Raw genomic sequence first — 13262 nt, forward strand, 5'->3', positions numbered from 1 at the left:
ATTTTGGAGATGTTCAAATTAGAAATATATTACTTGTTTGAGGAAGTCCAATGGAGAAATACTAACAGACATCTAGAATATGTGTTTCCTATCTAGACTACTAACAGCTCAGGGAATGTGGTAGTTTGAGTTTGGATTGTTTGGATTTTACTTTTTTATTCTCCATGAAAAATAGATTTACCCACAAAAGGAGTAGTTAGTGAATAATATTGCAGAAAATCTAACTCTTTTAAAGCCATCTAGAAGCACACAATTTAATTATGTCACTTCTATCTACTTAAACATTTATTATATTTGTTAATTAAAGCGTGTCTCCAAAGAGCTCTGCTTGCTTACATGTATAACCCTGGCTGGAAGTGCCCTATATATCTGAAGGTAAAGATATTTAATAAAATTATTGTATAAGACAGTCCACATTGGCCTTCCTCTTCAGGGGAACAATGCATACATGAAAGTAAAAAGCTTTGCTGAAATATTGTATAAATAAGATATTTTACTAATCCACATTGGTTGTTGCCAGTACATTATGCATTGATTTGCGAGTTTCAGACTCTTAAGTTTGACTTAGCACAAACAAAAAGACAAATTTATTATACGAGTGATAGGGAAATTGCTAACTAAACTGCTGTGTAAGCAGGGTGGGCATTGTGAAGTTAATTTCTTTTCTATTGAATCCTTGGAAGGACTTGAATATGCAAATCTGGGCTTTGAGTTGAATTTCAAAGCCATGCTCTGACAATAATTTGTAGTGCTCCTGAAGATGTTGGGAAGAGGAAGATAGGATAGAGGAAGAAAGGAATCCATATGATAATGAAAAGCTGGAATTCCAAATGGGGAAACAGGGCTACTGGGGAAAATCCTGGAATGGGGTGTTCAAAAATGTAATACTAAAAGTTCATTGTTTCCACCTTTTATTGTAAATCCTATTCTGGCTTCTTCAAATCTTCAGTAGAATCTGTCATGCCTACAAATGCTGTGTTTGAGAGGCAGAAAACTCTGTGGTTGTGTTGTTGCTTTGAAGTTTACTTGTTTTACAGAATTACAGAACGAGACTGAGGCTAAATTCCATGACAGGATTCATACGAATAAGAGAAGATCATCATCAATCAGAAAAAAATTAATAGAATTAATTCAGCAGAAGCCAAAAATGACCATGAAAATATAAGCCACTTCCACATTCCATCCCCCACCTCCCAATACCTAGGGATTAGCAGAAATCTGGGTAAGTTTTCTGAATTATCCACAAATCGTGGATTGGGGTTCAAGTCCATTAGCTAGCTCTTAAGGGGCAGGTGATCCAGTTAAAATCTGAGTTGCACAGGGATACTGGAATCCAAGAACAAGGATACACGTAGGCCTCAGTAATAATGGAACCAAGAACTCAAAGTTTCCTTAAAGGCTCAGCTCAGTTTCTTTAGGTATATTAGCTTTTCAAAATTTTAATTTAACTATGGGAAGAACACTTAACATGAGATTACTCTCTCAACAGATTTTTAAATGTGTAACACAAATTGTTAACTATTTACAAAAGTCAGAACTATTTTCATAGGTGAACATCTCATCTGTTTTTTAAAAACCTTCATAGGAAAGCACATTTTCAATATCCATTGGCACAATATTGTACAGGGAATCTCTAGAATGTACTTATCTTGTACAACTAAAACTTTATTTCTATTGCATTTGTTTGTCTTTATCTTACTGAAGACGTTTTTTTTTCTCCACATAGTAGAAAACTTGCCTTTAAGAGCTACCAAATAACCAAAGTCTAGGGAGAGTTATGATTATGTTTGACTCAGATAATTTCCGATGATATCTTCTGTACTAGCCAACTGTGGTACTGTATAGTTTGCACTGTATACTAGAACAAGAATTTTGTTTTCAGAGTACCAGCATTTTTAGATCTATTATTCTTATGTTCCTATAGTCATCCATTTATTCTTTTGATGTATGCATTAGGCATTTTGCATCACCCAAAATGTAACAGGTGTTTTAATCCACTAGTTACAGAATATTATAAACTGTCTTTTGCAATCATAAATCATATCAACATTGAAGAAATAACATCTACTAAGAGAATTTAGGGACATGGCAGCAAATTATTAATAGAACAATTGAGACAAGGGAAAGGAATGCACTTATTAGTCAGGAATAGATGATTAATGTTAGAGCAAATTTTTTTCATGAAGAATTTATGTTACACTCCCCAAAGACCATCTGGAAGGCCTTCTCTGGATGTTTACCTGTGTATTTTGAGTTTAATAACAGTTCTAGACATCTCTTAATTAATCACATCTGTCAAATGATGTTGGAGATAGACACCTAAACATAATGTCTTCAAGGACAGTTACACATTAGTGGATAAGACCTTCATTCACTCAGAAAAAGAGACTTGAAAATGTGATATATTCTGGTTTCAACTGCTCTATGTTAAATAATATACTTAGGGTATGTTCAAAAAATGTTTATATGTGTAGATGTGAAAGTGTATACATATGTAAATGTCTTTGGTGATATTTCTGACCTTCATCACCAACATTTTGCTCATATGTCATGCAAACATAATGACGTCAGACTGGCTGTTCTTTCTAAACTGTGTTCCTATAGGGGAGGGGCAGGTAGGAAAAACAACTCCCTTTTATTTGCAGTTCTTACATTATTCTTGAAGTTTTGTTGTAATATACAGAAGAAATGAATTAACCCAAAAATCTCAGTGGCTTAGCCTGACAATACTTTCCTCTTGTTCACAAAACAGATCCAGTGCAAAGCTAAGGTTGGGTAGTGCTTTGGATTCACAGTCACTCAGGGATTTTGGCTGACAGAGGCCCCTACTACCTTACACATGAACCATCTAGAACACATGGTTTTCCTCATCCAGGTGAAAGGCAAAGAAGGCTCCATAAAATCTTTCACTGGCAATTAAGCATTTTGCTCTGAAAAAGACATACATGTGTAATTCCACTGGCTGGAACTAGTCACATCCCCCCCCCCCCCCCCCGCCCCCAACTGCAAAAGGGCTGGGAAGTATAAGAGAGTACATGAAATAATCAGCAAGTTGTTTTTGCCACACTATATTCCAGACCTATATTTTGTTGGGCAAGAGAAATTTTAAAGAACCGAGTGAAAATTTTAGATACCAAACTCTCTTTGTTCCTTTCTCTTATTCCAATGACACAACACATATAAAACATGATGGCATATTTAGAGTCCTAACACTTTCCTTATGATTTTCATTTTTTTTAAGTTTATGTATTTATTTTGAAAGAGACAGAGAGAGAGAGAGAGAAAGCAGGGTAGGAGCAGAGAGAGAGGTGAGAAAGAATCCTAAGCAGACTCCATACTGTCATTACAGAGCTCAATGCGGGGCATGAACTCATGAACCACAAGATCATGACCTGGGCCAAAATCAAGAGTTGGATGCTTAGTCAACTGAGCCACCCAGGTTCCCCTGTTTCCTCCTGATTTTCATGCTGAGGACACTGTTCTTTCAACAGTCAGCTAGTTCTTGAGTTAGATGTGGATTACTCCATGTGACAGAGAAGTGCTGAGAGCTTTAAGGTGACTCTGCTTAGAGAAACTAAACATACAACCTGCCCCCCTGCCCCCACACCAAATGGTTTATGTGAGGTAAATTTAATTTCCAGTTGAGAACTTATTTTTAGGGTCAAAAAATTAACCTTCGTTTTTCACCTCTTTGACACATTCTTCACTTTCTCTTTGGTTCTCTATCCCTAATCTTCTAATGAGTAACAGGTTGAGCGAACAGAACCAATTCCTATTTCCAGCTATTTACCGTAAACCACTGCCTCTTTATTCAACTTTTCCCCATAAGACCCTTTTTAGAATTGGAGTTGATGAAAACCAAATGAGATGCTGGTGAGCTACAATGCTAATCAGCGATAACCAGCAATATTCACATTGTAGAAAACATTAAGCGTTCTTTTTAAAAAGGATTAACATAACACCTTAAAGGCTATTCTTTTCATTTAATAACAACTTAAAGAGTAATCCAAAAGGAATATGCTGATTTTTAATAGCCACAAAACGTCTAGCTACTTAATAAAATATCACGAACCAGTCTTGAATTACATTCAGGAGCAATTCAAATTATATGCAGAGAGAGACATAATCTCTGGCGGAGAAACCTGTAGTGAGTCTTATTTATAAGATCAAAGTCATTTTTGCTTCATTCAAATACGAATATGTACTTATACATCAATTTAGAAGAAGATTGTGGAATATAGGTCTGGATGAATTTCTTGTGGTACTGATTTTTGCAAGTTTTTTTAAAAACATTGAAATCACTGTTATGGGTTCTTAGAGATGAACCATCTGTCACAAATCAGAATCAACATTTATTTTAGCTTATTAAGAGGAAAAGTTGCTAGCAAAAACCGTTTGAAGTGTAAAATTGGATACTGAAAACCTTTTTTTTCCCCCATAGAGGTTTTTAAAAAACAGATTAGATGTTCATCTGTGAAAATAGTTCTGACTTTTGTAAATAGATAATTATCTCATATGGTAAGATCACTAAAAAGGTGAGAAATGCACAGGGACAGAAGGAAGGCAGAGAAGCATGAGCACATGTATGCAGCATGAGAGAGAGAGAGACAGAGAGAGGAGGCAGCTGCATTTCTCAGGAGAATTACATTTGTTTGTAGGTATCCTAATTGAAAATATGAAATTGCTTTTGAAGATAGCTCACAAACTAGAATGTACATTATGAAGTGGAGTGCTATTAAATAAGTTGTAACTTAATGTGGGTATTCCAACTTAAGATGTTATCACGGCTCAAATTTTGTTAATAAAAATGCCATCATAGGAGTGAGATCATCAAGATGTTGACATGTCATTCTCAACTTTGGTCTCCCTCACAAGAAGACCTACTGATAATTATCCATAGATAAGACACCATTGTGAAAATCCTAGAACCTGGGAGTGAGGCTGAATCACCCTCTTGGACCACAAAGACCAAAAAGGACAAGAGTAAGAGTAGTGGCTACCCTCTTAATACATTCCATCCCCCCCAAGAACAGCACAGCATTGCGCTGAGATTGACCCCCTGAACCTAGGTTTCTCCAGTGGAAAAAAGAGCCCAAGGTGAACATTCAGCTCCTTCAGCATTTTGAGGCACTTCCCAGGAGGTCTACTGAAGTGTCACCTCATAGGAATCACTAAGGGAATCTGTAGGGCTTGACCACTGGAGATCAGATAGAAACAGAGGAGTGGGGCTTATACACCTGGCACTCAGATCTTCACAGACTACAATCCTCCTCTGAAAGGAGGTGGAGCAGAGGCCCTAGCCAGTTGCTCTGTCCAACTACAGGGTCAAGCTGGTGGCCCTGTCTGGCCTAGAAATAAGCCCATACATATGTGCCCAACTAATATTTGACAAGGGAGCCAAGAATACTCAATAGATTAAAAAGATTCTCTTCAGTAAATGCTGCTGGGAAAACTGGATATTCACATGTAAAAAAATGAAAGTGGACTTTTATCAAACACCAATCACAAGAAGTAACTCAAATGGGTTAAAGATTAAATGTAAAATCTCAAACCATAAAGCTCCTAGAAGAAAACACAAGGAAAAACTCCTTGACATTGGTCTTGGCAATGATTTTATGGATAGGACAGTCAAAGCTTAAGAAACAAGAGCAAAAACAAACAAGTGGAACTAATTATATTGAACTTAAGTGCTCCTGCATAGTAAAAGAAATGACAAATGAAATGAAAAACCAAAGTATTATCCAAATAATGAAATTAAGTATTCATTCCCACTTGAGATTGTAAACTCTTTGCAGGAAGGTTACTTGTTACACTTTTGAATTTTCCATGATATCTGTTAAGACATATGTAAGTATATGATAAATATTTCTTATTTAATTCAGTCAACATTAAATATGATTTCTACATAAGGACACTATTCTACCTACCAATGCTTTGGAGGTTTGTTTCCAGAGCAGAGAAAAAGTAAAAGCTTCTTTATACAATGAAGGACCTAATGACCTACTTTTCTGAAAACACATTTCACAGATAGAAGAGTATTCTTTTGTACTTTGAAAAGCATGATTTATTTAATTTCAAAATAAATGCTTTGCTTGAATAATAGCTATAATAAAGTATTAGTAATAAAATAATTAAAATATTTTTCTTAGAAGGAAAAAAAAGGAAAACCAACATATAGAATGGGGGAAATATTTACAAGACATATATCTGATAAGGGGTTAATACATAAGAAATATAAGGAACTAATACAACTCAATATAAAAAACACAAGTAGTCCAATTAAAAAAAATGGGCAAAGAACCTAAATGGATATTTTTCCAAAGAAGACATACAAATGGCTAGCAGGTGCATGCTCAACATCACTAATCATCAGGGAAATTCAAATCCAAACTACAGTAAGTGAGTGAGTGAGTGAGAAGCTGAATATCAGGCAGGCCTGGGCAGGTCAGCTACAGAATGGAAAAGGACTATGTGGAGCAGTTAACCCTGTGACGCAGAGCCCAACAATCTGTAAAGTGAAACCCCCTGAAATCAGAAGAGTAAGAACCTTGGCAGTTTTTCAGTAGAAGTCTTGAGGAAATTTTCATTGGTTAAAAAATAGCTGTTCTCAAAAGTTGAGAAACCAAAGTCACCCTTACTTCAACCTCAGTCTGAGGAGCAGGAGATAGAACAGAAACTGAGGAGCCATCTAAATCTGTTGGACTTACCTCTGGAGTCCAACCCATGAAACATCACATCCTTCAGAATCCATGAAAGAAAGCTGTTCCATCAGAGAGTCCAGGACTTCTTCAGGTAAGGAAGATTCTCACTGAAAAAGCAGTGGAAGTCAATGCTGTAAGAATATTAGTTCCCAAAGCTGCTATAACCCATGATATCCCCAACAAAAAATGCAAAAGCTAAGTCTCTGGGTCATTGTAAAGGAGAATTACTTGGTCAGTCAGAGGGAGTTGCAGAACCCAAAAAAGAACTGTCAGAGGTAAAGAATATATTGGAAAAGCTCAAGAACTATTAAAGTAGGTTACTACAGGACAAAGAAGGTCTTTAAAACCAGTTCAGGGTATAGACAGAGGTCAGTTGTGAGTTTAAAAAGTTGCTAGTGGCTTCTGTTGGGGATGATCTTCAGTGTTACTTTGAATGTCTAGCCAGAGGAAAATCAGCTTATTTTAGAAAATAAAGCCATAGGTCAAAACACAGGTCAACTTTCTGAACAGTTAGAACGTATGTCAATATAGTGTGATATATGACGAAGTAAATTCCTCACAAGCAGGTTTATGGCAGATGAGTTAACCAACTCCTAACCACATTTACAGCGTCAAAACCACAAGGCGCAGAGTGCTATTCAAGATATCCTGACTGAACGGGAACAGTTTTGTCAGGAAATGACAGTTACCCATAAATTATTGGAGGAGCTCTTAGTCTCCATGCAGTGGGGAAGAGAGCAAACCTACTACCCTAGTACACAACCTCACATCACAGCAGGACTGGCATCTACAAATCACAAGTTGGCAAAAGCAGTAAATGCTCATCTTCTGGGAAATGTCAGCACTAATAGTCAAAAGAAGATTCCACGAACAGTTGAGTTCTGCAGCACCCCAGCAGAAAAAAAAAATGGCTGAAATGGTTCTATGCATTCTATCCAGTTGCCTGTACAGAAAGCTCACCTGATAATCCATTTTTTGAGTCTTCACCAACCACCTTACTTGGTACAAAGAAAAATATTGGATGATTTATTTCATCCCTATACTAGATATGAAAATACAACTTTCAGTTGCTGCCATCACTTCCAGGGAGAACTTCTTGTCCTTTCACATTTGGTATGTTGGAAGTATGCTACAGGTGCTTGCTTATTACCCAAGAGTCATTATTATTTGGAAGCGGGAGTTCTTATAATCGTAGACATAGTATCACTTTCTATTTAAGTAATATATACCCCCCCAAAGATGTTTTTCATGTACTGGACCACAGATAACCCTTTCTTAATAAATGTTTCAGGGTAAGGAAAGAATGAAAGGCATATTTAAAGTAGATGATATTCGGGGCACCTGGGTGGCTCAGTTGGTTAAGCGGCCAACTTCGGCTTAGGTCATGATCTCGCAGTTTGTGAGTTCGAGCCCCGCGTTGGGCTCTGTGCTGACCGCTCAGAGCCTGGAGCCTGTTTCAGATTCTGTGTCTCCCTCTCTCTCTGACCCTCCCCCGTTCATGCTCTGTCTCTCTCTGTCTCAAAAATAAATAAAAACGTTAAAAAAATAAAAAATAAATAAAGTAGATGATATTTTCCAGGCATTACATGATGCTTTTCCAAAGAAGGAATTATATGATGCTTTTCCTTTTTCTGAAAGAAAAAGATTTTACCTTCATTTTAGGCCCTAAGTTATATCTTGCTATGGATTTAATAGGAGCAGATTCAATTCTGATACTCTAATGCAAGGTGGGTCATATGCAGCCACATTCATTCACTTACTCTTGTCTATGATTGTTTTCGTTTGTTTTTTGCACTACAACAGTAGACTTGAATAGAAAGAGTTTTCTGGCCCCTACTCTAAAGGAATAGTAGCTGGTAGAGGATGGGTGGAGGGAGTGTCCATTTCCTTTTTGATGATTTTTTGGGTTACAAAAGGAGGCTTATGGAAATACTATGGGTAAAGGGACTAATATTTTAAAACTAAATGCTATACTTTAGGAAAATTAAAAATATTTTACAGCCACATTAGCAAGTGTATCAGCCTAACATATTCTCATGTTGGTTTTGTTTTGGGGAAAATCATAGCTTGAATGGATGCAACTTGACATATATAAAAGAAACAGATTCTACTGGGCTCATTTTGACAAATGCAACACAATAGGAATATCCAGTTTGATATAAAATGTGCTGGAGAAAGTAGGATCTTCCTAGAACATTGTACAAACTCAAAAATGCAATCCATCAATTAATTTATATTAATATATATTATTATTTATTTATGATGGGTCATCATAAATATCCTTTTATAGGTCTTTAAAAATATCCACCATATGTTTATACCAAATTACACTGCATTAGGTACAGAATTGCCTATCAGAAGAGAAATCTTCTAAAGATACATCTGGTCAAGTAACACATTTTAATGTCAACTTGATGATAGTTTGGTCTGATTCATCTGAGTTACATTTTGAAATGGTATTAAATTTATCTACATTCTTAAAAAAAAACCCTACAATGTGATATCATCCAACCATTATTAGGATGTCTATTATCAAAAAGAGGAGCGATAAGGGTGTGGAGAAAAGGGAACCCTGTGCACTATCGGTGGCAACGTAAATTGGTGCAGTCATTTGTAAGAAACAGTATGGAGGCTCCTCAAGAAGCTACACTAGAATTATCATATGACCCAGCCCATTTCACTTGTGGGTGAAGGAAATGAAGAGAAATCTGCACCCCTTTGTTCACTGCAGCATTATTTACAATGTATTCATCAAACATACAGTATTCCTCTTCCTGTATCAGGCTTATTTCACTTAGCATAGCGTCCTCCTCCAGGTTCATCCATGTTGCCACAAATGGGAGGATTTCCTTCTTTTTTTTTTCTTATGGCTGAATAATATTGTATTATATATATGAAATATCTATCTGTATCTATCTATATCTAATCTCTATAGACTTTTCTTTGTTTAGTTGTTGCTGGACACTTAGGTAGTTTCCGTATCTTGGCTATTGTGAATAATAAGTTCTTTAGGCTGCCTTATTTTTTATTCATCTGTGGGTAAAAATTATTTAATTTGTTTTGGGGATTTTATAATATTATGCTATTATAATTCATAAATTTGATTTTAAATACTCTTAATGAATAATTGAATATAGCTTCTACCCAGCAACTTCTACCCAGAAACAGCCTATAATGAAAAGTTTGTTGCCAAGTGCCTGTGCTTCCCAGTATTCGTATTCATAATAGACACAGAGGCTTTTATTTTATCCTAAGCCAAGCACCATAAGGGATCCTGATGAGTGGTGTGCTGGGTTGCTTATTATTTGTAAACAAATAAAGAATATGCCATAAGGCTATCTTTTACTGTTTGTGCTTCACCCTAGATAAAAAGATTTGAGGCCCTTGTGAAATTATAATGCAGGATCAACCATTTTTCAGAATTTTAAATTTCAGGTAGATTATAAAAGAGTAGGATTTAATTTAACCTTGCAATTTTGCTCATTTCTTAAATGACAGTTTCCTGGATTGCTTTTTTAGGGAATTTGTACAATGAAGACTAAAAAAGTACATCTTGAATATGGCGATTCTGATGTTTATACCGGTCCAATAAAAGCCCTGATTTGGTGAGACTGCATCACAACATGTCTTAGAGATTAAAGGAGCAACTTCTATTGTAAGTGCTGTCCATAAAACATTCAAACATTGGGCTTTTTCCAAAAGGTCAGTAGATTGCAGTGAGTGATCCTCTAAAGCATTTTCATGTGTTCAGACCTTACCAACTGCTGCAGAGGTGTTATCCGCTGCTCTACTTAAATATTCAAGGTTGTGGTGTAAGGAGTCTATAAAAGGAGTCAGCACACTGAAGACCATGCCTTTTCAAAGAGCATTACTATTAAGAGATCATAGTGTACACCTGCTATAAAAATAAGCTGCATGTTAAATGTTTCAGAAAGTCTACCTACCTGCTTCCTATTTTTTACTGCTTCTTCTATAAATTTTATTTCAGAAATGCTTTTTATCAATGCAAAATTAGTAAATTCTACTTTGCATTTTGATGAGATTTGTACATTTAGCATTGCACTTGGCACTGAAACAATGTGGGGGTTAAGGGTCCCAATTCCTGAGCAATTGGAAATCTCCCCACAGCTTTTGGCTCCCCCAAAAACTTTACTAACAACCTACTGTTGACTGGAAGCCTTACCAATGATACAGTTGATTAACATATATTTTATATGTTATACATATTATATGGCCTATTCTTACAGTAAAGTAAGCTAATGTTATTAGATGTTATTAAGAAAATGTTATTAAGAAAATCATAAGGAAGAGAATACATCTATAGGACTGTACTATTAAAACATCCATATATAGGCAGTGCACCACAGAGTCATGTGGATCTCTCTGTTGCTTCAACAGTGTTTGGACAGCACCGACCCAGGTACGTCCCTTCTTTCAGCCTCTAACCCTCTCCAACCTCTTTTCCAGTGGTAACCTTCAGAACCATCATCTCAGGCATCCTCTACCTCCGGTCCAAGCCAACACCATTTTTTGAGCTTAGCTCCTTATTGCCCATCAAATACCAGCTCCCAGATTCCACAGAATTATTCCACTGAGGTGGAGGCTGATGACAACCACCTGAGCAACATGCATCTGTGGGTCTCCTACATTTACCCCTATCTGGGCTTCTATTTTGACCAGGATGTTGTGACCCTGGAGGGCATGGGCCACTTCCTCAAGTTGGCCAAGGAGGACTGAGACGGCACTCAGCGTCTTGAATACACAAAACCAGTGTGGTGGCCGTGCCCTCTTCCAGGACCTGCAGAAGCCATCCCAAAATGAATAGGATAAAACCCTGGATTCTTACAGACTGCTATAGTCCTGGGGAAGAACCTGAACCAAAAGAAGCCTTTTGGATCTGCATGCCCTAGGTCCTGCCTGTGCAGACTCCCATCTCTGTGACTTCCTGGAAAGCCACTTCCTAAATGAGGAGGTGGAATTCATCAAGAAGATGATGACCACCAGACTAACCTCCGCAGGCTGGCTGGCTGGCTCCTAAGTGGAGCTGGTAAGTATCTCTTTAAAAGGCTCACCCTCAAGTATGACTAGGAGTTTCTGGAGCCCCACAGCCCTTGAGGGGTTCCTCTGGCATCCCTCTAGTGTCAAGGCTCCTGCCTGAACCTCTTTCTGCAGCTACTAAACAGCTTTTCAGCCACCTTGGAGACCTCCTCCTTTGGTCTATTAGACCAAATAGAAATAATAAAGCTCTTGGCAGTCCCCACCCAAAATCTGTGTATAAGTGGACCCACATAGTTCAGCCCTGTGTTGTTCAAGGGTCAACTGTATAGGTATAAAATTTTTTTCTTTTCCAAAAACTAACACCTGAAATCAACAAAATACCTATTTTTAGTAAAACAGTATATATTGAAATACTTAAAGATTATTTTTAAAGAGCAATGCTCCAGCAAACTCCAAATAAAATATATTGGCTAAATATTAAGAATTTAATGTGAGGATGCTCTGCTCCTACAAAGGTGTATCAAAGAGGTAACAATATGATTTTTTAAATATTTTACAGTTTAAAATTATTCTAATTAAAATACTTTTAAAAGTTATTTTAATCACAAGTGCTGGGGGTTTTTATAGCCTGGAAACATACTGTCTGATGGTTGAAACATAAGTATTTGTTTGTATTATACTTTCTGAGACTTTAATTTACTAGTAATTGCCCAGAATAACATTGTTACTACTCTCAGCTCCAAATCCACTCCTCTTTACTCTGATTTGTGATATTGGAGATGGACCCTGTAGCCATCTCTATTCTTCCAGCTTGGATAATATTAGTTTATGGCAACAATAGTGGAGGGACTCTACCAATCTAGAGCAGGAAGAAGGGACACACTTCTTCATTCTTTCAATGTGCTCTTTTCTGGGAGGTAGGCTGGGCTGTAGAGTGATATGTGTATGTGTGGGGTGGGAGTGAGTTTGTGCATGGCCAATAATATCAACTCAGTGGCTCTCACAATTAAACTTCATCTGTGTCCTTGGCAAATTTATTCTCTCTTAAAGAGCTGCATATTTCCATGAAAGCCATGGCCTCTACTCGCATTTCTGAATCCTGGGCTTGGATATCCTCCCTGCCCCAAATTATTTCCTTATTATTTTCCTACAAACAAAGTAGCTGTGTTCTGTACCTCATAGAGTCCTTGTTTGCTCCTTTTAGTAATCACTTTTTATTAGTTAACAATTCCTTATATTAATCCTTGCTGTTCAAATTACAGGTGTGGTTTTTGCTTCCTGAATGAACTCTGACATGTTAAGTAATATGTACAGTGTAAAAGCCTACAGCTGGAATGCTATAAAGTTACACTGTGAAATTCGTTATAGTTTAAGGGACTTGTAAGAGATAATTTGAAAAGGGAGTAATTGACACTTTTTAAAGTCAGGGAAATAAGGAAGACAATGTAAGTCAGAGACTGTTGGTTACAGATATTGGAATGATCAGAGAAAGAAGTTAAAATAACCATGATTAATATTTTAAATATTCCAATGGCAAATGTAGACAATATGCAACGTAGCATG

At 36.8% G+C, this 13262-nt stretch overlaps 2 pseudogenes; both read left to right on the plus strand.

The window, feature by feature from the left end:
* LOC132676969 (golgin-45 pseudogene) overlaps positions 1–10099 on the plus strand; it is a 116906-nt pseudogene extending 106807 nt beyond the window's left edge.
* A 133-nt stretch (positions 10100–10232) lies between these two features.
* Positions 10233–11789, plus strand: LOC144612740 (ferritin light chain pseudogene; annotated as a pseudogene).
* The last annotated feature ends 1473 nt before the right edge of the window (positions 11790–13262 follow it).

The sequence above is a fragment of the Panthera onca genome, chromosome A2 (genome assembly GCF_046562875.1).
Source record: "Panthera onca isolate mPanOnc1 chromosome A2, mPanOnc1 haplotype 2, whole genome shotgun sequence".
Classification (NCBI taxonomy): domain Eukaryota; kingdom Metazoa; phylum Chordata; class Mammalia; order Carnivora; family Felidae; genus Panthera; species Panthera onca.